This window comes from Chiloscyllium plagiosum, unplaced genomic scaffold, assembly GCF_037043375.1.
Source record: "Chiloscyllium plagiosum isolate Xiang-an unplaced genomic scaffold, Cpla_swu_hap1 HiC_scaffold_30, whole genome shotgun sequence".
Classification (NCBI taxonomy): domain Eukaryota; kingdom Metazoa; phylum Chordata; class Chondrichthyes; order Orectolobiformes; family Hemiscylliidae; genus Chiloscyllium; species Chiloscyllium plagiosum.
Window position 1 is genome coordinate 14,662,390 of NW_028270168.1, and position 25,625 is coordinate 14,688,014.

Genomic DNA, 25,625 nt, shown 5'->3' on the forward strand with positions numbered 1-25,625 from the left:
AATAACACTCCCACTAATTCTAACTAAGCAATGCAAATTGCATGGAAAGTAAGAATGTGTGCACTCAGATCAGATGCTTCTAATAAATTTGTGTGAAGGTTGCATGTCCAAGTTGCTGACAGACAGTTCCACCCTATCAACCATAGTTTCTCATTTTCACTGCAGCCTCTCATATGTAATTCCCTCTGCTGTTCTTTGGTCTCAAAAGTACCTAGTTTACTGAAATGTTTTCTCAGCTGTGTTTTACTTTAAATCTTAGTCATTCAAAGACAGTATCAAGACAATTACTCAGTGTCTGAGTAATTAGTGGGTACAGATGTGGAGCCTACATGCAAACAATTTCAAATCAAAACACCAACCTGCCAAAAATCACCACGGAATTTAAAAAATATGTATTTAGTGCATTTGAAATATCTGCGAGTGAGTTGATTACATGGGAAATGGACTGTGTCTGGTCTTTGCCACTCCCTTGCATATTTGTCTCTGGTATCTGGACAAGTCTAACCAATTGGTGATGCAGTTGACAGCAGTGCCTGACCTGTGTCTGTGTCAATACCAGTGCACCTTAGAGCAGCCCACTCAACTGTACTGCAACACTTTCAGCACCAGGAAGGTAAAACCATTTCTTCTGTTTCATCTGAAAAGACAGCTTTTTGTTTTGCATGAAAAGAAGATGATAGCAAATAAATGCTCTTCCCCCTCTTTTTTTGTTAGGGCCATGAATCTACCAGGAAGAGGTTTGTGCATAAGCAGGTATGTGAATTCACGTAGGAGGAAGCTGGGTGAGTGTTGAGGACTTCATCCAGTTATAGAGTAGGAAGTGGCTGAGTTCTGATGAAGGGACTGCCTCTGATACATGCTTGTGCACACACACACTCCACATGCCCTTTTGTGCATTAGAACTGCACAACATTTTATAACAAATTGCCTGAAACGTCGATTCTCCTGCTCCTTGGTTGCCGCCTGACCTGCTGCGCTTTTCCAGCAACATATTTTCAGCTGCAATACAGACATAAACTGAACTGTGGAACTCTGGGTATACCAAATAACATAAGAAATTAAACCACTGAAAAGAAGTTAATTGAGCAGGTTGAAGAAATAGTTGTGGATAATGAATATTGGGTAGGTAGGGGCTTAATCCATTTTGAAATAGATTCACTCATTTGCCTCCCATATGCATAAGGGGAGGCAATGGTTTCATGGTATTGGCATTGGACCTTTAATGTAACGACCCAGGTAATGTTGCAAAAATATTGTGATCAATTGAGTCAATGGGCTGAGGAGTGGCAGGTGGAGTTTAGTTTAGATAAATGTAAAATAATGCATTTTGGAAAGGCAAATCAGGGCAGGATTTGTACAATTAATGGTAGGGCCCTGGGTTGCGTTGTGCAGAGAGACCTATGGGTTCAGGTACATGATTCTTTGAAATTTTTGACACAGGTAGACAGGGTGGTTAAGATGTTTAGCACACTTGCCTTCGTTGCTCAGACCTTTGAGTACAGGATTTGGGAAGTCATGTAGAGGTTGCACAGGATGTTGGTGGAGCATCTTCTGGAAGATTTGTGCAGTTTGGTCACCCTGTTATAGTAAGTATATAATTAAACTGGAGACGGTTCAGAAAAGATTGGCCATGATGTTTCTGGTACTGAAGGGTTTGAGATATAAAAACAGACTGGAAGGGCTGGGTCCTTTTCACTGGAGTGTGGGAGAAGTGGCCTTATTGAAGTTTATAAAATCACAAGGAGTATAGACAAGGAGAATGACAAGGGTCTTTTCCCTAGGGTGGGGAGATTTTTAAAGTAAGAAGAGAAAGATTTAAAAAGGGCATGAGAGGCAACTGCTGTACATAGAAAGTGATTTATGTGTGGAATGAACTACCATAGAAAGTGGTAGATGCAGGTACATTTACAATGTTTAAAAGACATTTTGAGAAGTTCATGTATAGTAAAGGTTTGGAAGAATACGGGCCAAATGCATGCAGGTGGGACTAGTTTAGTTTGGGAACACGGTCGGTGTGGACAGGTTAGAAGAAAAGGTCTGTTTCCACACTGTATGACTCTATGATTCATGATCCTGGAACACTGGTTTGAATCCTATCATGAAAGATGGTGTAATTTGAATTCAACATAAATCTGGAAATACGACAATGCAACAGAAATTTATTGTCATCCAAACGCATCTGGTTCACTAACGGCCTTCTGGGAAGGAAAACCGAACCTAGTCTGGCCAGCATGTGACTCCAGACCCACAGCAATGCGCAATTAGGGACAGGCAATCAATGCCAATATACCCAAATCCCAAGAACAAATAAGAAATAAAAAAGATTGTATTTACAGCAATTTACAGAGAAATACACAAGGAAAAAATGTTTTGACCCCAGGACATCAAAAAGCACATGGATCAGGATTAAAGTTTATAGTAGGGAAACGTAAACAGCTAATTGCTCACTACGCAATGACACAAATAGCAGTGAAAACATATGTTCTCTCTGATGTTGATTAAAGTACAAACATTGGCCAAGGCAATAGAAATATAAAGGGAGGCAAGAGATCAAAAAACCAGGAACAGTGTGCTGATGGATGTAGCAGAATATGCAAAGCAGTAAAAAAAAATATATGTATGTATATATAGTCCCCCATGTACCTGCGTGTGATACATTTCAGGACCTATCACGGATGCCTGAAACCGTGGATGGGAGTGAACCATTCATTTAAATGGGAAGTTTATCTTCCCAGCAGCCTCCTGGTCCCTGGTTCTGGAACATTCCCTGTAATATGTTTGGGCTGCGGTAAACCGAGGGTAACTGAAACTGCAGAAACCGACTCCGTGGATACGGCACTCACCCTGTAGAAATATAGAAAATCAGTGCAGGTGTAGGCCATTCAGCCCTTTGATCCTGCACCATCATTCAATTTGATCATGGCTGATCATGCAATCTTAGTATCGCATTCCCGCCATCTCCCTTAAACTGAGTATGATACCGAAAGCTCAGCTCATCCTCAACCCAAGTTCCTCACCTTTGCTTACTATTGTCCAATGTCTGCCCTGCTCAGGTGTAACTCACATAACGCATTGTGGCTCAAAACAGGTCAAATAATGAGGCAACTTAACATGAATTTAAAAATAATGAAAGACTTATTAAGTTCAGCATCCAAACTTCTTTGATTTTCCTGTCTAGTTGGGTTCAGGCAGTAAATATGTAATGCATAATCTCAGCTAAAGAACCCTTGAAGACATTGGCTTTCGGAGCACTGCTCCTTCATCAGGTGGCGACAACCGCCTGATGAAGGAGCGGCGCTCCGAAAGCTCATGCTTTCGATTAAACCTGTTGGACTATAACCTGGTGTTGTGTGATTTTTAACTTGGTAAAAACAATGACTGTAGATGCTGGAAACCAGATTCTGGATTAGTGGTGCTGGAAGAGCACAGCAGTTCAGGCAGCATCCGAGGAACAGTAAAATCGACGTTTCGGGCAAAAGCCCTTCGTCCACCCCAGTCCAACACCAGCATCTCCATATCTTGAAGACATTAACAGCCTTATGAACCAATGAAAAAATATCACTTCAGTTTGGACTGGACATAAAATTAAATTAAAATGGATGATTCTTCACTGGCAGAATCAGATGTTCCTCGTATTAATATTGAATGTACCCTGGTTATATTGCTAATAATATTATGTAATAATACTACTAATAGCTTCTCTGAGTTCTCAATATGAAGTGTTAACTGAGTGACTTGGGTTCAAGACTGAGCATTCATTTCATAGTTCAGATGATGAATTATCTACAACCCACATTAGAAGTAAATCATATACACAGAATGTTTAATGTGTGTAGCATTTTAATAAGCTCCAAAGTTTAAGTTGAACAGCCCAGCGACTGTTATCAAAGATGCATAATGAGACAAACATCAGTTTCTGCTGACAACCAACAACTTGGTGAAAGACGTTCATTGGTCAGCCTGAAACCCGTCAATGTTCCAGTACAAATAAACTCTTAAGAACTGGCAGATTTCACAAGATTACATGCTGAGAGAGACATCTATGATTGGGGGAGCCAAGACTCAATGGGAAGAGGTCACAGCCTAAGTGCATAATATTTACTTCATTAGAGGGTTGGAAACCATAACCACTCACAATGTGTGCTCCAGAGAATGTTCGATGTGAAGTATAGTTTGTAAGTATACCCCATAATTGAGACACTATATTCTGTACTGAAACAAAAACTCATCTGCAGTGTAGAAGTTGAACTGTTAAAAATTGTATACTTCCATAAACTTGATGAATAACGTACATTTTTTGAAAAAAAATTGAATAAAATAGTGGAATGAAAACAAATTAGGCAGACCAGTTATACAAGCCAAAGGCCTTAGTATAAAGAGCTGATTTCTTATGACCCAAACACTGAGGACTTTCTTCACTGAAAATTGATTGATTGATTGATTTATTATCACATGTACCGAAGTACAGTGAAAAGCTTTGTTTATGAGCAGTACAGGCAGATCATAGTAAGCAAGGATGATAGGACAAAAAGACTTAGACAGAGGAATACAGGTTACATTGCATATTAGGGCATAGAGTCCATTCATCAGTCTAATTCATCAGGGAAGAAGCTGTTCTTGAACCTGCTGAGGCATGTATTCAGACTTTGGTATCTTCTGCCTGAAGGAAGAGGTTGTAGGAGAGCATTACTGGGTGTGATGGAGCTTTGGTGATGTTGACAGCCTTTCTGTGGCAGTGAACCGTGTAAATGGAGTCCATGGATGGAAGGTTGGCTCCTGTGATGGTCTGAGCTGTGCACACAACCTCCTGTAGTTTCTTCTGGTCTTGGACAGCTCAGTTGCCATACCAGGCCATTATGCAACCAGACAGTATGCTTTCAATGGTGCATCTGTAGAGGTTGGTGAGGGTACTCATGGACAAGCCAAATTTCCTGAGCCATCTGAGGAAGAAGAGGCGTAGTTGTGCCTTCTTGACTGTCGCAGCCACATGGTATGTCCAGGACAGATTGTTGGATATCATCACTTGACGCTGTCCACCCTCTCAACCTCAGCTCTGTTGATGTAGACGGGGCGTGTTCTCCTTTCTTTCTGAAGTCAACTGACAAGTTTTACTGACCTTGAGAGAGAGGCAGTTTCATTGCACCATGTCACCAAGCCCTCTATCTCCCTTCTGTATTTTGACTTTTCATTGGTAGATATCCGTTTTACTGTGATGGTGTCGTCGATGAACTTGGAGATGGAGTTCATTTCGAATTTGGCAACACAATTTGACTTGTGAATGTTTGGAATTTGCAATGCCAGAGAGGATGCTCCATCACTGAATGTATTTAATGATGTAGATGTGCCGGCATTGGACTGGAGTCGACAAAGTCAGAAGTCACAACAGGTTCAATCCAACAGGTTTATTTGAAATCACAAGCTTTCACCTGACGAAGGAGCAGCACTCTGAAAGCTTATGACTTCAAATGAACTTGTTCGACCATAACCTGGTGTTGTGTGACTTCTGAATATATTTAAGACTAAGATCGACAGACGTTTGGGCTCAGGGAACCATGGGAACTGGGCGGCTAATGGGAAAGTGGGACGGAAGCAAAAGCAGAGCCTTGATTATAATGTATGTCAGAGCAAGCTCAATGGTTCAGGGTCTACTCCTGTTCCATGTTTTATGTTCTCATATGACCTGATTGTCTCGGAGAGAGTTGGGTAAAATGACCTTATTTTCCCTCACTGATTTGGTCTTAATTATTTTAAACAAGTGTAGCCAGTTCAAGGCCATTGTAAAACTTGAAGACCAAACAGTGGTTGACTACTTTGCAATAACCTGTCCCTTGCGGTCAATCTGTGCTGAAAGATTTGTAAAGATTCAAATCTTTTTATTTGGGTTTGATTATGCTAGTTTTTTTTCAACAACATAGGATGCATTTATGTTTCTTTACATCTCCACTGTCAAGGCTTTAGCTTCCTGTCATGCTAATTAATGTCCAGTGCAATTTAATGGTCATTTCATTACCTCATCCAAACAGCTACTGCTGACATTAGAGCACAAAGTGCTGGGCACATCTTTTTATTTTGGATTGTGGACAAATTGGGGAAAGGATACTGCTTTAAACCAGGGGAACGATGGAAGGAGATGCTTCAGTTTTAAAACTGGAACTCACGGACCTGCATTCAAGTAATGTTTTGATTTTGAATAGATTATCCTTGTTTCAAAGTTTCTCAATATGACTCACCTCTTCTCTGTCTCTGTCATCTCTTCCAGCCCCAAACTCTGAGTTCTTCTAATTCTGTCCTCGTGGCCATCCCTGACACTAACTCCCCTGAGTTGGTGGCCATGTTTTCAGTTGCCTAGGCTCCAACCTCTGGAAATCCCTCTCTGCCTCTCTTCCCTTTTCCTAGGCACTCCTTAAAATTCCTGTCTTTGACCAAACTGTTGCTGAAGACAATGCAACCTTGTTCACACAGAGACCAGGTAAATCAGCATGAGCCAAGAAATTAATCCAACACCAGCTAGTCCCTATGGCATTAACTAATCTGAAAAAGTGACGTAATAAATGATCACTCCTATAATCCTGAAATCTACTGGTCCTGTTCAAATGTAAAACTTCAACAAGGTAAAAGATAGGCAAGAGCCATCCCTAAGTTTTGTCACACTGATAGAAATTGTTATAAATGTAGATTCATCAAGTCTTCAATAAGCTAAGGCCTAACTTTGAGGTTACGGTGATACAATATCTGTGAATACACTGTACATGATGGGATGTGCTCCAAGCTGTACAAGGTCCAACTTCTTATTAATACATGAACACATGACTACTGAGGTCACAACAACATCACAGCTTACTTCAGAGGCTTATCTTTCCCAAAACGTGGTGAAACAAAACAATTTTCTTTCCCTACAGAATGTAGTGGTAGATCTTGTCTGAAACAATGTAGAGGTAAAGTCACTGTAGGACTGCTCACCCATTACAGAGAGACAATTGATGATGGTTTAATCTAAGTTTCAGGTGAGGGGAGAGGTTGAGAAGGCAGAATCATCCTGGTAACTGCAGGCAGTGCAGGAATTGAACCCACATTGTTGGCAACACTACATATCACAAACCTGCCATCCAGCCTACAGAGCTAAAGTTGAAAGAAGTCTGATGCAGAACAGATTTGGAAAGGTGGGGTGGGGAGCACAGGTTATCTTTTCAGATGAAAATTAAATCAATCTGGCTCAAAGGTAGAAGACAGAGGGTGGTGGCGGAGGGTTGCTTTTCAGACTGGAGGTCTGTGACCAGTGGTGTGCCACAAGGATTGGTGCTGTGTCCACTGCTTTTTGTCATTTATATAAATGATTTGGATGTGAACATGGGAGGTATGGTTAGTAAGTTTGCAGATGACACCAAAATTGGAGGTGTAGTGGACAGCAAAGGGGGTTACCTCAGATTAAAATGGGATCTTGGCCAGATGGGCCAATGGACTGAGAAGTGGCAGATGGAGTTTAATTCAGATAAATGTGAGGTGCTGCATTTTGGGAAAGCAAATCTTAGCAGGACTTATACACTTAATGGTAAGGTCCTAGGGAGTGTTGCTGAACAAAGAGACCTTGGAGTGCAGGTTCATAGTTCCTTGAAAGTGGATAAGCAGGTAGATAGGAAAGTGAAGAAGGCGTTTGGTATGCTTTCCTTTACTGGTCAGAGTATTGAGTACAGGAGTCGGGAGGTCATGTTGCGGCTGTACAGGACATTGGTTAGGCCACTGCTGGGAAGATATAAAAGAGAACTAAGGGGTAACTTTTTCATGCAGAGGGTGGTACGTATATGGAATGAGCTGCCAGAGAAAGTGGTGGAGGCTGGTAAAATTGCAACATTTAAGAGGCATTTAGATGGGTATATGAATAGGAAGGGCTTGGAGGGATATGGGCTGGGCGCTGGCAGGTGGGACTAGATTGGATTGGGATATCTGGTTGGCACGGACAGGTTGGACTGAAGGGTCTGTTTTCATGCTGTACATCTCTATGACTTTATGGAGGTTACCTCAGAGTACAATGAGACCTTGATTGGATGGGCTAATGGGCCAAAGAGTGGCAGGTAAAGTTTAAATAAATGTGAGGTGCTGCATTTTGGAAAGGCAAATCAGGGCAGGACTTATATACTTAATGATAATGTCCTAGGGAGTGTTGCTGAATGAAGAGACCTTGGAGTGTAGGTTCATATTTCCTTGAAAGTAGAATTATAAGTAGGCAGGATAGCGAAGAAAGCATTTGGTATGCTTGCCTTTATTGGTCAGTGCATTGAGTATAGGAGTTGGGAGGTCATATTGTAACTGTACAGGACATTGGTTAGACCACTTTTGGAATTCTGCGTTCAATTATAGTCTCCCGCCTATGGGAACGATGCTGTGAAGCTTTAAAGGATTCAGGACGTTGCTAGGGTTAGAGGGTTTGAGCTATAGGGAGAGGCTGAATAGGCTGGGGCTGTTTTCCCTGGAGCATCGGAGGCTGAAGGGTGACCTTATAGAAGTTTATAAAATCATGAGGGGCATGGATAGGATAAATAGCCCATGTATTTTCCACAAGGTAGTGGAATCCAAAACTAGAGGACATAGGTTTAGGGTGGGAGGGAAAAGATTGAAAAGGGATCTCAGGTGCCACATTTTCACGCAGAGGCTAGTGCGTGTATGGAATGACAGCATTTAAAAGGTATCTGGATGGGGATATGAATAGCAGGGTTTAGTGGGTTATGGGCCAAATGCTGGCAAAGGGGACTAGATTAATTTAGGATATCTGGTCAGTGTGGATGAGTTGGACCCAGGAGTCTGTTTCTGTGCTGTATATCTCTATGACTCCATGATTCTGTTAGGATTTCTGAACACACAGTAAATAAGAATTCAGGGAATTTACTCCTTATTTCCCACTCAGTTATTTATTTCACTTGGAACTGCAAATTAATTCTTGGAATTACACTCATCAAATTTTTATTTTAACATAATTTCCTGTGGTGAATAATTTTCCTAGAAAGGAATGGGAACCAATAGATATACAAATGTTTTTCTGATCTTGGTCTCTTGTTGTTTTGTACTGAATTATGCCATTGGACCATAAGATATAGAAGCAGAATGAGACCATTTGGCCCTTTGAGCCTGTTCTGCCATTTGATCATGGCTGATATGCTTCTCAATGCCGTGACCCTTGATCCCTTGACTAATCTATCTTTGTCTTCAATGCAATCAATGATGTGGTCTCCACAGCCTTCTGCAGTAATGTGTTCCATAGTTTAACCACCCTCTGAAGAAATTGCTCCTCATCTCAGTTCTAAAAGGTTGTCCCTTCTTTCTGAGGCTGTGCCTTTGGGTCCTGGTCTCTCCTATTGGTGGAAACATTTTCTCCATGTCCAGTCTATCCAGGGCTCTCAGTATTCATAATTTTCAATGAGATTCCCCCCTCATCTTTCTACACTTCAGTGTGTACAGACCCAGAGTCCTCAACCACTCCTCACATATCAAGCCCTTCATTCCTAGGATCATGGTTGCGGCCATGATTGAAGGCAGTACAGTAGTTCAATGGTTAGCACTATTGCCTCACAGTGTCAGGGTCCTGGGTTCAATTCTATCCTTGGGTGACTGTCTGCGTGGAGTTTGCACATTCTCCCTGTGTCTGAGTGGGTTTCTTTTGGGTGCTGTGGTTTCCTCAAATAGTCCAATGATGCGCATGTTAATGGATTGGCCATGCTAAATTGCCCACAGTGTCCAGGGATGTGCAAGTCAGAGGGATTAGCCATTGAACGTGCAGGATTACAGAGATAGGGTAGGGGTGTGGGTCTAGTTTGGATGCTGTTCAAAGGGCTCGATGGGCCAAATGGCTTGCTTCCACACTGTAGGGATTCTATAGCCTGCACTGCAGCTCCTCCAAGCACATCCTTCCTCAGACCCAGGCCACAAACTGCGCACAAAGTTCCAAGTGTGGTCTCACCAGAGCCTTATACAGCCTCAGCAACATATCTCTGCTCCTGTATCTAGTCCTCTTAAAATGACTGCTAACATTGCATTTGCCTTCCGAGCTGCCAACAGAACCTGTATGTTACATTTGCTCCGAGCTGAGTCTGTGTACTTCTGAAATATGTGCAAGGCTTTAACATCTGCGACAAAGGAATTTTATATATTGGAGTCTTCAGTGGTTGTGCACAATTCTTTCAAGCTATCATTAATTTCTATTCACATTTCTCTCTCCTCATTTAGCCCTTTACTAAAGAGTAAAACCTCTCGGTTTGTTGCTGGAACATATTTTGACTGGATGCACTTGGTTTCTAGCCTGATGGTAAAATATAAAACAAAGCTGTGTGCAGAAGTTGGCTAGAGAAGGAGCACAGTTTCATGTTGTACAAAATGGGTTTTGTCATCTTTGTGATGAAGAACAACGTGATCTTTAGATCCTTCAATCTCAGAGGACTTGTTTACCCAGTACTTTTAAGGAGTGTAAATTTGTTGATTTTTGACGAAGATTTTTCTCTATGACCTAATTCACAGAAAATGATGGAAATTCCAGATGGGTGGTCACATATCAGGGGTGGCACGGTGACTCACAGCACCAGGGTCCCAGGTTTGATTCCAGCCTCAGGCGACTGTCTGTGTCGAGTTTGCACATTCTCCCCATGCCTGCATGGGTTTCCTCTGGGTACTCCAGTTTCCTCCCACAGTCCAAAGATGTGCAGGTCAGGTAAATTGCCCACAGTGTTAGGTGCATTCGTCAGAGGGAAATGGGTCTGGGTGGGTTAGTCTTCGGAGGGTCAGTGTGGACTGGTTGGGCCGAAGGGCCTGTTTCCACACTGTAGGGAATCTAATCTAAATAGAACAGGAGCTCAGTCCAACTTCTTCCTTCTGCTTCACTTCCGTTTGATGAAAACACCTTTCAGGATGTGGGTTCATGAAAGTTTTGCCTTCATTGTGACACAGGTTGTTGGGGAACCTGTGGTATCACATATGAACCAAAAGTGGTAAATTCAGATCTGATTCTGTTAAGCCAACAGCTATTTGCTGGTAAGAGACACTTCTATCAAAACTTTCTACCTCGCATTGATCAGGGTAGAATCACAAGAATTCCAAATCTCACGAGGAGCAACAATTTATACCATATGAGATGAGGGTGCTGACTAATAGGCAAATTGGCCCTGATTTGTAAAGGTTTCACCATGGATCGGTTAGCTGCCAGAAATTTGTTTAAATTCTAACCAGCTGAGTCAACCCTGATTGAACAAGACATTCTTTGCGGGAGTATATCAAGGAATGACTGTCTCTCCAAGTTTTTACTTCGTTGCAAAAGGACATGTTCTTCCTGTTTGCAAAGGCAGGATGCTATATATGAATAAGTGCAGTTTCCTTGCATGCATAAGTGTGAGCTCAAATGATAATCTTAAATTGGCTACTAGTGTAATTCTTAGCACAATCTGGATTGATTACACTGTTCGTTGGGATCCACCAGTCCGTGGGTGTTTTATGCATATACCCAGCACCACACCGACACTGACATTCATAGACCATGTTCTTCAATTTGATGGTAGGCACATAGAGATCTTCTAATTAACCCGTTCAGAGATGTTGATACGCACCTCTGGAGCAGGTGGGACTGGAACCTGGGTCGGAGGTAGAAACACTACTGCTGTGATAGCAGATAAGCAAATAAAGATTGGAATGCTCACTTGTTGAGTTTATGCTGTTGATCATTTGCTCAGTGGGAGGCACAGAGTGAGGGAACTCATCACCCACTGATGAAGCAAGGCTCCTGAGCAAGTTAACCCTTGGGAAGCGATTTAGTAAATAGCAAACGATGAAAATAGGAGCATATTTCTGTGCTACAATCGGAGTTTATAAGAAAGTTGTTATCAGGCTGGAGAAAGTAGGAAGGAGATTTACGAGGCTGGTATTTGAGAATTTTAGCTGCAAGAAAATATTGCAATTGTGCTCCTTGGAATAGAGGAGTTTATGCAGAGGTTTAATTGAGGTGTTCAACATTTCGAAATGAGATTGGATAGGAGGAAGCAATTTGCCAATAACCTAGCAACAGAGGATTAGAGGGGACATGAAGAGAAATGTCATCCTGAGGTGACGAGCCTCTGGAACCCACTTGTACAAAGGGTGCTTGGGGCAGAAACCATGATTGCATTAAAAAAACTACTTGCATATGCCCTTGAAATGGCAGACTCTGTAGCATTACAGACCATGAGCTGGGGAGTGGGATTAGGCAGCCAGCTGTTTCTCAGCCAGCACAGACACAATGAGTTGAATGACCTCGTAGCTATGATGTGGAGATGCCGGTGTTGGACTGGGGTGGGCAAAGTTAAAAATCACACAATGCCAGATTATAGTCCAATAGGTTCAGTTGGAAGCATTAGCTTTCGGAGCACTGCTCCTTCACCAGGTGGCTGTGGAGCAGGATCATAAGACACAGAATTTATAGCAAAAGATTACAGTGTCATGCAACTGAAACCATATATTGAACAAACCTGGATTACTACTAAGTCTTTCACCTTTTAGAATGGGTTGCAGGGCACGTTTTCAAATGCTGGAAACCTGACATATTCAGAGAAAACAGCAAAGTCACAACACGTTAAATGCTTTCAGGAAGTGGGGCAGGGGTGATGTTGCAAATTGTTGAAGTGTGACTTTGATAAAAGAGTCTGCTCTGTAAAGGCAGCAAAGTGAACTGATTAAAACAAGACATGTACCTTCACTGTCGAGAGTACTGCTTGTTTAACTTTAAAATCGGTTTGTACATAAGGAATTTGCACATGACCCTCCTGCATAGCTATCATAGCCTAGTGAGGTCTAAATTTGGACTTTCCAGCCCAGAGGCATGGACACTACCACTGTGCCACAAGAACTTATGACCTACTGCCCACACTATTCCCAGATGGTCTTCCATCCAAGTACTGAGCAGGCTGCTTTCGAGTTCAGACTGGATTGGGTGTGTTTTCAGACTTGCATGTCCCTAGCCCTGCTGCGCGTATTGTTTATTGAAAGCTTCAGTCAAGTAAAGTTATACTCAGTAAGGCTGGAAAGGCGAAGAATAAAATAATATGCAAAAAAAATGAAGATGCTGAAAAGAGGAGGAAGGGCTTTGAAACCAAGTAGTTGCAGGTTCAAAGCAGATGGTGCTGCAAGTCGGCTGGGCTAGATTCTCACTTGGAGCTTCAATAAACAACACCCAAACTGTCTTCTGACAAAAACCCGCGCGTCTCCGTAATTGTTACAAACTGCATGAGTTCGTCAGACATCTCTTCCCTTGAGGGTTGGCCTCTGAGACATTTGACCCTTTGACCCTACTTAGCTGTTCAATAAGGTCATGTTGATTGTCGAAAAGTGTGGTGCTGGAAAAGCACAACAGGTCAGGCAGCATCCCGAGGAGCAGGACTGTCGCTGTTTCGGCTATAAGCCCTTCATCAGCCCTTCTGTTCTCTTCTTCATTTTTTTTTGCATATCATTTGCTATTTTGTCTTTCCACCCTCACTGAGTATATCTTTACTTGTTCAATGTTATATGAAGCTTTCAATAAGCAATACATGCAGTAGGCCGAGGGACATTCTTGATGAAAGGCTTATGCCCGAAACGTTGATTCTCCTGCTCCTCGGATGTTGCCTGACCGGCTGTGCTTTTCCACCACCACATTCTCGACTCTGATCTCCAGCGTCTGCAGTCCTTTCTTTCTCCTGGTCATGGTTGATTGTCCACCTCAAATTAATTTTCTTCCACTTTCCTCCCTCATCCCTTAATTCCCTTGGTATCAAAATGTTCTACCAATTTTCTGTCTTAAAAGTGATGATGACAGAGATGTAGAGAATTCCAAACAGTCACAACCTTTCGACTGAAGAAATTTCTTCTCATCTCAGTCCTAAATGACTGACCCCTCATTCTAAGAGTACGACCCCTGGCTCTAGTCACCACAGTCCGGATACACAACCTCTCAGCTCCTAACCTATGAATTCTATGTTTCAATGAGATCTTCTCTCATTCTTCTAAATTTTATGGGAAAACTTGCCTAGTCCATTCAATCTTCCTTATAAGAAAGCCTTCTCATCCAGAAATTAGTCTAACAAACCTTTGTTGCATTCCCTCTAAAGAGATCAAGGTTTGTAACCATACTTCAGAAGAGGTCTTACCAAGGCCCCACAAAATTGTGATAAAACCGGAAACCACGTTAGAAATATATGTGATTGTGTACGTTGAATAGCATAAAGTTCATCTTTGGTTACAGTGACCCTACACAATACCCGCAGTTAAATAGCCTGTGGACACTCACTACCCAGTTTTGACCAGGATAAATAACCCACATAGCTGAACAATGGGAAAGTTTCTGACACCTGGTGAACTGCACCTCAGCATGGAATGAGGCCATTTGGCCCATTGAGTCTGCCCTAGCTATTTGAAAGGACAATGCAATTAATCCCACTCTCCAGCTCTTGTTTTGTATTTTTTCTCATTAAAATAACCAACTAATTAGGGGGTCTGTTAACTCAGTTGGCTGGATGACTGGTCTAAAATGTAACATGACCTTACAGAGGTTTCTAAAATCGTGAGGGGCATGGATATGACAAATAAACAAGGTTTTTTTCCCTGGGGTAGGGGAGTCCACAACTAGAGGGCAGAGGTTTAGGGTTTAGGGAAAGATATAAAAGAGATCGAAGGGGCAACCTTTTCATGCAGCGGGTGGTACATGTGTGAAATGAGCTGCCAGAGGAAGTGGTGGAGGCTGGTGCAATTACAGTATTTAAAAGGCATCTGGATGGGTATATGAATGGAAGGATATAGAGGGATATGAGCCATGTGTTGGCAAATGGGACTCGATTAGGTTAGGATATCTGGTTGGCATGGACGAGTTGGACTGAAGTGTCTGTTTTCGTGCTGTACATCTCTATGATGCCGACAGCATGGGTTCAGTTCCTGCATCGGACTGAGGTTACCCTGAAAGGCTGTTCTTTTCAACCTCACCTGAGGCATGGTGGTCCTCAGGTTAGACTATCACCAGTCCTGATTCACTCTAGTGTGTGAACAGTATTATTGCAACTTTACCTCTTTAATCAACCAATCGAGAAGGCCCTATTGCTGAGTCATGTTCACCAACACAATAAGCAGTGCTTTCCAAATCATAGCCATTCATCTTGAGAGAAAGCCAGGATGAACATGTAATTTTAACATCTAGGTTAGTGTGCTGTGCAATGCTTGGCAATGTTTTGTGGTTTCATTTTATCCCTTTCACAACAGAATAAATATGTAAGGTTACGTGTCATTCTGAGGCTGTCTGCAATGTGACAGATCAGGTTTTCCTTGAAGTTCTCAGTATTACAATAGTCTTAGTTATAATCCATGGGGGCGGAAAAAGACATCAGGAACTTGGACCAGTTAAGAAATATAAACATAGTTCTGGGACTGGAATCAAAGTGTACGTGATGACAACCCTCACATATAGGCTTGTGGGTGATAAGAATCAATTATATTTAGCTAGAAACTCAAAACTAGAAACATACGTCAAGGCTTTAATTTGTCATTGATCTGTGAACTGTCGAGGCGGGAGGGAAGTAAAGTTGCGAGTAAACAACCAAACTGCATTGACTGCATCTGCTACTCTCATTATGGTCTCCTCTACATCAGAGAGACAGAACGCAAACTCACAGAATGGTTTAGGGAACATCCCTGGTCTGTACACACCAAATGACCCCACCTTCCTGTGGCTATCCGTCACAACTCCCTCTCCCATTCCCTCGATGACGTGTCCATTTTGGGCCACCTCCACCGCCCACATAAGGCCATCTGTAAACTGGCGAAGGAACACCCCATCTTCCACATCGGGAGCCTACAACCACACGACATCAATATTGAACTCACCAGTTTCCAAATCTCCCCTCCCCCCAACCCCATCCCAGATCCAACCCTCCGACTGAGCGTTATGCCTGAAACATTGACTCTCTTGCTCCTGGATGCTGCCAGATTTGCTGCGCTTTCTCCAGCACCACACTTTATCGACTGTGACGTCTCCAGCATCTCACTATCTCCTGGAAGGTTTTATTTCCCTAACTCAAGTCATCTTCCTTCAGGTCAGGTCCACTGCTTTGGTGCATCTCCAGGATCTCTGCAGTAAGGTCCTGCTCTGCAAATGACCAATTCAGTGCTCTCTGCCACCGCAAAGAGGTAACTATTTTGCAAATTTTACCTCCTGGGTTCATGGACATCACTGGTCCAAGCTGCCTCTTACATTAAAACCAAAATACTGCAGATGCGAGAAACCAGAAATAAAAATAGCAATGTTGGAGAAAGGCAGAGTTCTGGCATTTCCTGTGGTGTGAGAGAAGGACAGAGTTAATGTTCTAAATGCAAAGCTTATTCTCTGCAATTCTTCAAATCCCAGTCCTGAATGAAGGTCTTTGGTTACAAAACATTAACTCTGATTTCTCTCTGCACAGATGCTGCCAGACCTACTGAGTTTCTCTAACACTTCCAGTTTTTGCATTCTTGTGTTTGCCCTCTGATTGAAATGCTGGGGCCCACTACATTCTGAGACTGTTTTGTTTTTCATTCGTGGGATGTGGGCAGCGGAGGCTGAGAAACCAGTGGGGAGCTGCCTTCTCGAACTGCTGTAGACAACTCACTGTGAGTTGACCCACAATGGCCTTAGGGAGGATTTTGGCCCAGCGACAGTGAAGGAACAGTGATATATTTCCAAGTCAGGATGGGGAGTGGCTTGGAGGGGAAGCTGCTGGTGGTGGTGTCGCTGTGTATCTGCTGCCCTTGTCCTTCCAAATGGAAGTGGTTGTGGGTTTGGAAGGTGCTGTCTGAGGAGCTTTGGTGAATTTCTGCAGTGCCTCTTGGAGATAGTGCACACTGCTGCTACTGAGCATTAGTGGTGGAGGGAGTGGATGTTTGTGGGTATGTTGCCAACCAAGTGGTCTGCTCTGTCCTGGATAGAGTCAAACTTCTTGTTGGAACTGCACCCATCCAGGCAAGTGGGGAATATTCCAGCACACTCCTGACTTGTACCTTGTAGATGGTGAACAGGCTGTGGGGAGGCAGGAGGTGAGTTACTGACTGCAGTATTCCTAGCCTCTGACAGTATTGATAAGAGTGATGACCTCACAGTCATTGTGGAGACTGACTTAATGTTGCGAATACCCTCCATTGTGTTGTGCAGCAGTATCATCGTGCTAAATGGGACAGACTTCGAACAGATCTAGCAACTCAACACTGGGCGTGGGCTGCCTGGAGTCAATGTTGAACACTCCCAGGGCAACTCCCTTCCCAGTGTAAAGCCACCTTGTCTGGGTCATTACCAGGATGGTGATGGTAGTGCCTGGGTTACTGTCCATTGGGTATGAGTCTGTGACTACATCAGGCTGTTGCTTGACTAGTCCGTGTGACAGCTCTTCCAATTTTGAGTTAGCCTCCGATGTTAGTGACGAGGACATTGCAGGGTCGACAGGGCTGCTTCTGCCGTTGTCCTTTCCGTGACTATGTCAGTGTCAATGAGTCTGTCCAGTTCCATTTCTTTGATGGGACTTCATAGGAATTGATGTATCTGAGTGGCTTGCTAAGCCATTGAGAGTCAATGACATTGCTGTGGGTCTGGGGTTACATGTATGACAGACCAGGTGAAGATGGGCTCTTCTTGACAATTGACAATGCTTTCATGGTCATCAGTAGATTCTTAATTCCAGATTTCTTTTATTGACTTCAAATTCTATCATCTGCCGGAGCAGGATTTGAACCTGGGTCCCCAGAGCATTCCAAATATTGCTAATAGTCTAACGATAATACCACCTGGCCATCACCTCCCCATCTGTTGCTCAATGTATTTAATTTGATGAGACACCTTGTCACCAAGCATCCATTTTTGAGAAGAGTTCATGACAGGGCTCAATGAGTTGGTCCCAGGGCTCTGGGAGGAGCCCTGCGCTGGGATCAAGGTGTAAGCTAGGGCAGAGAGTTTGTGGGTTTTGTCCCTGGCCTGATTTAGAAACTGACTGCATGTCAGGTACAAACTGAACCAGTTGCCTGCTGAGCAAGTTTCGGGGAGCTCCATTTCTTTCTGCTACTCATCATGATGGGAGAAACCATCGTTTTCAGTCACTACTTTCTTTTCAACTGTAGAGTGAGAGATGTAAAAGCATATTGTTTTAAAACAAGGTAACTGAAAGAAGATGTTGCAGTTTTTAAAATATTTACTGGAACTCATTGTGAGTTGTGTTTTTGTAATTATGCCATATCCAAGTTGCACGTGTGTCTGTGTCTGTGTGTGTCTGTGTGCATGTGTGTATGTGTGTCTGTGCATGTGTCCGTGTCTGTGTGTATGTGTGTCCATCTGTGTGTGTCTGTGTGTCTTCGTTCAGGGCAGGTTTGTCTGGAGGTCTTTGCCCAATTAACCAATTGTTCTGGGCTCAGGAGAGCTCAACAAGGTATCCACCATTCAATTGATTCCTGAACTACAGGCCTTGCTGTGTAGCAGTAGCTTTTAGCCTACAGAGAAGAAGTCCCTAAACCTCTGTGTCCCTCCTGTGTGGTTAAGTCACAGTGAATCTCCTGCTGGCTGATATTACTTACTGCTTCCCCAAAAACTGCTTTCTCTATGTATTCCCTTGTTGAAATGAAAATAGGAAAAGCCTCTTTCAGAGGCATTAAAAGAGTAAATGCACAGCCAGCAAATGAAAGACAGAACATTAGGGTTGTCCACAACCTCACATCATTGGAGGAAATCTGTAAGAAAAAAACTCATCAACCTCTGATCCAGATTGGTGCCCGAACTGTGCTTCTCTGACTTTCTTTTCATTTCCCACCCACAATGCCTCTGACTTTCCTTATTTCTTTGTGGGTCTGTATGTGTCTGGGAATTTTAAGAAAAGGATAGAGTTTAAATTATAGAGTTAAAAGTTAGCAATTCACGTTGCTTGCCTTTGGATATGAACTGTTTGACTGCAATACATAGTTACTTCCTTGTCAATTAAATTCCTGTGTGCATAATCCTTTAACCTTAATTAGACTTGAGCAATTCAGTGGTTTCATTAAATTTCCACATTGGTGATAATGCCAGGAGTAAGTGTGACCTGATTTCCAGCACTCTACTCCAGTGAATTATACTACTTACTCCATCCTTGTGGAATCATAGAATGCCTACAGCATGGAGACAGGCCCTTCGGCCCAACAAGTCCACACTGACCTTCTGAAGAGTTATCCACTCAGACTCATTCCCCTACCCCACATGTACCCCTGACTAATACACCTAACCTACACATCCCGGAACACTATGGGCAATTTAACATGGCTAATTCACCTGACCTGCACATCTTTGGAATGGACCAGGATGACCCAGAGAACTTGATGCTGTTGGTAACGGTGAAGTCTTGGTGCCAGGCCTCCGCACAAGAGCAGATACTGTGCCAGTCAACAGTAGGGCCCTTGGCTTGGGTTGGGGGTTGATCATGTCAGCAGGCCACCAATTAATAATGCCCCACCAGGTCACTAACTGAGTGTGGATTTCTCATCTCTAAAAGGTACCAGCCCAGCCGAGCCAGGGTGGGTGGTTCAGTGCCAACACCAGGGGAGAGCATGCTGAAGCTGCAGTTTGGAGGAGAGGGTGACTTTGACAAGGGCTCAGGGAGGTTAGAGGATGCTAGGGCCAAGCAGTTGGACGCCAGTGTTTTGAGTTAATTGTGTGTCAGTGTCATCGTTGTTATGGTTGGGGCATTGCTCAGTGGGGGTGTTTTTAATTCACTACAAGGGATATGGGCATCTCTGGTTGGGCCAGTATTTATCGCCCATCCCTAATTGCGAGAGGCCAGTTAACAATCAACCACATTGCTATGGGTCTGGAGTCACATGTCAGCCAGACCAGGTAAGGATGGCAGTTTCAGAACATTAGTGAACCGGATGGGTTTTTCCTGACAATCAGCAATTGTTTCATGGTCATCATTAGACTCTCAATTACAGATTTTTAAAAATCAAATTCAAATTCCAACATCTACCATGACAGATTTGAACCCACATCTTCCAGAACATGACCTGGGTCTGTAGATTAATAGTGTGGTAATAATACCACTAGTACATCACTCTAGTACCCAGACAGAAGGCTTTTCCTCCCAAGAACCTGCCGGGAGGCTGCCAGTTTTCACCTGGTGGTCTCCCCACACTGCGGTGGACCCTCCTGACACCAGTAAACTGTACAGAAAGATAGCAAGTGGGCCATTATCAGCTACCATAGTGCCGCAGTTGTCTATTCATGGTTTACCTGAGCTACCATCAATCCCGATCTGAGTTACTAACGAGCAGCTTCACGTTGGCGAATAGTTCTGCCAAAGATCTGTCTTTGCAGATGTTTTCTCAGGGAGAGAGAATATGGGAGAGCAGTCATTGACAGTCACCACCATCCTGGCTTCAGTGTGGGGAGAGTACATCTCTGTCTGTGGTATACCTGGAGCCCAGGGGGTAAAGTGTGGAGTTAAATGCGCAGGTTGGACAGGAACGTGGGGAAGATCAAAGTCAATAGGTTGACGGGGAGGGCAACCAAGGAGTGAATGTGAAGATTTGGGGTGCTCACTGAGACTGAGAATGTTGTCTGTGACTCACTGCATGAGGAGCGAAAACTGTTTCCTTCTATTGTGAAGAAAATAGTGAGTGTGCAATGAAGATCAAAATAATGCCATCAGACCTAGAGTGGAAGGGGTAAGTATTTTATTCTATCAGAGAGGAGGTTACATATTCATGCAATAAAGGGCAATAGCATGAAACAGAGACCCAGACAGACCAAGGGAAAGCTAGCAGCAGTAGTAAGAACTTCGCATACTGCTCCATGATGGGATACTTAATCAATGTAAAAGGTGTCAAAAGGTGTGGTGCTGGAAAAGCACAGCAGGTCAGGCAGCATCCGAGGATCAAAAAAGTCGATGTTTCGGGCATAAACTCTTCATCACGAATCCTGATGAAGGGCTTATGTCCGAAACATTGACTCTCCTGCTCGTCGGATGCTGCCTGACCTGCTGTGCTTTTCCAGTTGTGCACTTTTCAACTCTGATCTCCAGCATCTGCGGTCCTCACTTTTTCCAAGGTTAAAGGTTTAGCTGTAGTGGAAAGTTACTCTGGAGATAAAGACTGAGGTTGTGTAATTATAATTTGATGAAATATAGGGATGATTTAGAGGTGCCGGTGTTGGACTGGGGTGGACCAAGTTAAAAATCACACAACACCAAGTTATAGTCCAACGGGTTTATTTGGAAGCCCTAGCTTTTGAGGTGCTGCCTCTTCATCAGGCAACGCCTCGAAAATTAGTGCATCCAAATAAACCTGTTGGACTATAACCTGGTGCTATGTGAAATATAGGGAGTGTATCTTAAACTCATTAGTTTCTCTGTTCTTGAGCAACTTCAGGAGAAAAGGGAGTAGCTGTATTGTGCTTATCTTTATCTTGAATTATTGTATTCAACATTACTTGAGTGCTGAATGTAATCCAAATCAAAACAAGCAAAGTTGTTTGTATCATTGTATAAATATAGACTGAACTGTTCGGCTTAAGAGAGTGCTGTGAGACAGTGAAGATCGTAGCAGCCTCTCTGTGAATTCATGAGAGATAATGCTTCTTGAAACAAGTCTCAAAGTCTCAGAGTCAGTAATTTCCTCGACTAGCAGTGACCACCAAGAAATGAATGTGAACCTTCTGCACTGACCTACTGTGTGCGGAGTCCAAAAGCCGGTCCCATGTTCTCTTGACTGCATTCAATCCCACGGATGGATGTGATGTTACCATAGATGGATCACTGTCCGGAAAGATTCATCCCAGTTTCCAAAGTAGCAATCACCTTCCAAGGCTGCACAGCTCCCATCATGGGGCATGAAACCTCACGGTGACCAGGCTCTGTCCCTACGCTGTTGTTGTTGCGGCTAGACAGATACTTAGAGTCATAGATTTGTACAGCATGGAAACAGACCCTTCGGTCCAATCCGTCCATGCCGACCAGATATCCCAACCCAATCTAGTCCCACCTGCCAGTACCCTCCAAACCCTTCCTATTCATTTACCCATCCAAACGCCTTTTAAATGTTGCAAGTGTACCAGTCTCCACCACTTCCGCTGGCAGCTCGTTCCATACACATACCATCCTCTGCGTGAAAAAGTTGCCCCTTAGGTCCCTTTTATATCTTTCCCCTCTCACCCTAAACCTATGCCCTTTAGTTCTGGACTCCCCGACCCGAGGGAAAGGACTTTGCCTATTTACCCTATCCATGCCCCTCATAATTTTGTAAATACTTGCTGATTCTGAAAAAGGAACACATCTTGGAAAGGGTGAGAAGGTTTTGTTTAGATTGGATTCCCTACAGTGTGGAAACAGGCCTTTCAGCCCAACAAGTCCACACAAAACCTCCACAGAGTAATCCATCCCCTCTGAATAATGCTCCTAACACTATGGGCAATTTAGCATGACCAATTCACCCTGACCTGCACATCTTTGGACTGTGGGATGAAAAGTCCCACAGTCCAAAGACGGACAGTCACCCAAGGGTGGAATTGAACCCAGGTCCCTGGTGCTGTGAAGCAGCAGTGCTAACCACTGAGCCACTCCAAAGTATTTCCAACAACTTGTTAACTAGGAGTGCTCAGAAGATCATCTTCTTCCTCCCCCCCCCATGACATCATGCTGTAATCTCAAGAACCGCTGCTGGGTGTAAGAGCCCTTCCTACAGCCTTGGAGGTTTGGTCAGGTGACCCCAGGGGTATTTGGGATCAGACAAGCTGAGTGTATTCTGTCCAGAGGCAGGTTCACCTACTTCAATTTGAACTCCCACGGAGCTAAGGTGGGAAGTGGAGGGCCCACTCACCTCTGGAGTCTCCTGAGAGGAGATTTCTGGGAGTCTTGTAGCACTCCTCCTCTAGGGTGTGTATTAGCAGTGCCCTGTCTCCTTGTGAGGAACTGGTACCTGGAGTGGGGACAAAGTTCCTCGATCCCTGCTGGGCACCAAAGACTCGATTGGTGGAGTATGGGTCTGCACTTATACCTGTCTCTCTCTGGGGAAGCTGCCAACCCATCCCTGGAGGCATCCAGACAGGCAGATGTGGGAATCAGCATGGTGCAGAGACTGTTGGTGGTCTTGTCCAACCTTCGAGTCAGTTTGCCTTGTGCCTCTGACAAACCTGGAGTACCCTGCCAGAATGTGTAGTGTCAACTGAGGCATTCAAAAAAAGAGAAAATGATTGCAAGGTTTCAAAGAAAAGGCAAGGGGGTTACAAAGGAATTGCTCCTTCAGAGGGCCAGCATAGACACAATGGGAAGAATGGCCTTTCTTTCTGTGCTGCCTATATTCTACAATTCTAAACTTCCAGTTGCTCCTCCACCTGCATGTTTAATAATATAAAACGAAGAGGTTTTCTCTTGTCTGGGGCTAAGCAAGTGCCAGCTAGACCAGGTGTTTCTTCTTTGGAGACGTGGCATTGACGGGTTGACCAGTTGGCGATCCAGACTGTACTCCAGGAGAAGCACCTATCAAGCAATCAGTACATGGGCTGGTGAAAGGTGCATTCTCTGAAGGAGACCTGGCTTCCTGGTGGGGGAGGAGGAGGAGTGGGTGTCCTGTGGGCAGCTCTCCTGACTGTGGAGACACTGCAGATTCCATTGGTACCTGAAGGAGATAAAAAAGAGAACACTTTGTGAATAAAAGGGGGAGCGCTTCAGCCATGTTAACAGTACACTCAGTGGTGCAAGCATTAGTGAGAGTAGTTGAGCCTGAGTATTGGTGGGTGGTTGGCACAGTAATAGAGAGAGTGTGGGACAATAGAGTGAAGATGATGCTACTTGACCCTAGCCATTGATCTTCTTGGGGCACTGGTGGGCATCCCTGCAGGCCATGTGGACAGCACAGATTCAAGGGGTCTTCTCAAACCAGGCAGCAAATTCTAGCAATATGGTCTCTCCTGCTCGTCCTCCTCTGTATCACCTTATCCAGCAGGACCTCATATTGGCAAATTGCAGTGCCAACCTGTCATGTCCATGGCAAATCTTCAGATGAAGGAACCGGGCAGGGCAGCTTTGGACTGACTGCACTCAATCTAGGTAAAAAGAATGACTGCAGATGCTGGAAACCAGATTCTGGATCAGTGGTGCTGGAAGAGCACAGCAATTCAGGCAGCATCTGAGGAACAGTAAAATCGACGTTTCGGGCAAAAGCCCTTCATCAGGAATAAAGGCAAAGAGCCTGAAGGGTGGAGAGATAAGTGAGAGGAGGGTGGGGGTGGGGAGAAAGTAGCATAGAGTACAATAGGTGAGTGGAGGAGGAGATGAAGATGATAGGTCAGGGAGGAGGGTGGAGTGGATAGGTGGAAAAGAAGATAGGCAGGTAGGACAAGTCATGGGGACAGTGCTGAGCTGGAAGATTGGAACTAGGGTGAGGTGGGGGAATTGGGAAATAAGGAAACTGTTGAAGTCCACATTGATGCCCTGGGGTTGAAGTGTTCCGAGGCGGAAGATGAGGCGTTCTTCCTCCAGGCATCGGGTGGTGAGGGAGCGGCGGTGAAGGAGGCCCAGGACCTCCATGTCCTCGGGAGAGTGGGAGGGGGAGTTGAAATGTTGGGCCACAGGGCGGTGTGGTTGATTGGTGCGGGTGTCCCAGAGATGTTCCCTAAAGCACTTGATCTGGTGAGCCACTGTATTTTTAAATATGGATCAGTTCTGGGGATCCGGGAGGTCTCAGCGATGGCGAATAGTTCAGTCTCAGACAAAAGGGGAATGTAGGTGAACAGGCTCTCACAGAGCTGTGACGCAGGGATAATGTACTTTGGAGAAATGTTGCCAGGGCTCACAAAGAGAAACCATCCACATAACTTGCCAAAATGATTCACCACATATTTCAGACTGTAGTCTTTAAGTCATGACCTTTTCATGGTACGTGTATGTTTTATTGTTGGATATTTGCCAAGAAAATGTTCCTTCCCAACCAAGTGTCATTTCTCGTTGCCATGGTAACTGTCATTGTTCTGTTTCCTCTTTTAGAGTTGCTGTGAATCTCTGGGTCTGAGTATTGATCCGTCATCTGTGCAGGTGGTGAGATCACTTCTTCCTGGTTGGCCATTGGCAGGACCAGATTCTCCAGTTGTGCCTGTGATTGCAATGATATATTAACTTCCACAATATATAATTGAGATGACTAACTGCACTGCTCAATCCCAAATTGCCGTTTGCACTGAAACTTGCTTAAAGCGTTAAATGTTTGTACCCTGACTGTCCCCCCAATGCTCAACTCTGGCAATGAATTAATAACTTCCTCAAAATTAAATTTGGTTTTCTATTGTTCCACTCGGATTTTGTCACACACAGCTGGTACCTTTCTCTGGTTTGAGTAGTTTATTTGCTATTGGAACAGTAGCTCAGCTGCAATGACATTTATCTTAGTACTGGACTATTTTCCATGCTTTCTGGAGGTGTGTTTTTCTATTCAAGGGGGACCTCTTTATACACTGTTGCTGAATTATGACTGCTTTTACAATTTTCACTGTGGTCTCAGCTTTTTTAATTACTGGGAATAGGGTGGAGGTGATGCATGGGGTTGAGTTTCACAATCCTTCATGAAGTGGCTGAATACTTTACTCGTGACTTGAGGGTCATTGTTGCTCATCTCAATGTTGGGAAAGC

General features: G+C 43.9%; 1 long non-coding RNA gene across 1 annotated transcript; it reads left to right on the forward strand.

Moving 5' to 3' along the window:
- Positions 1 to 554: 554 nt before the first annotated feature.
- Positions 555 to 25,274, forward strand: LOC148142143 (uncharacterized). The gene is made up of 3 exons (XR_015752201.1): positions 555 to 613; positions 715 to 753; positions 24,987 to 25,274. It is a non-coding gene; the product is annotated as an uncharacterized LOC148142143 (long non-coding RNA).
- Positions 25,275 to 25,625: the final 351 nt, after the last annotated feature.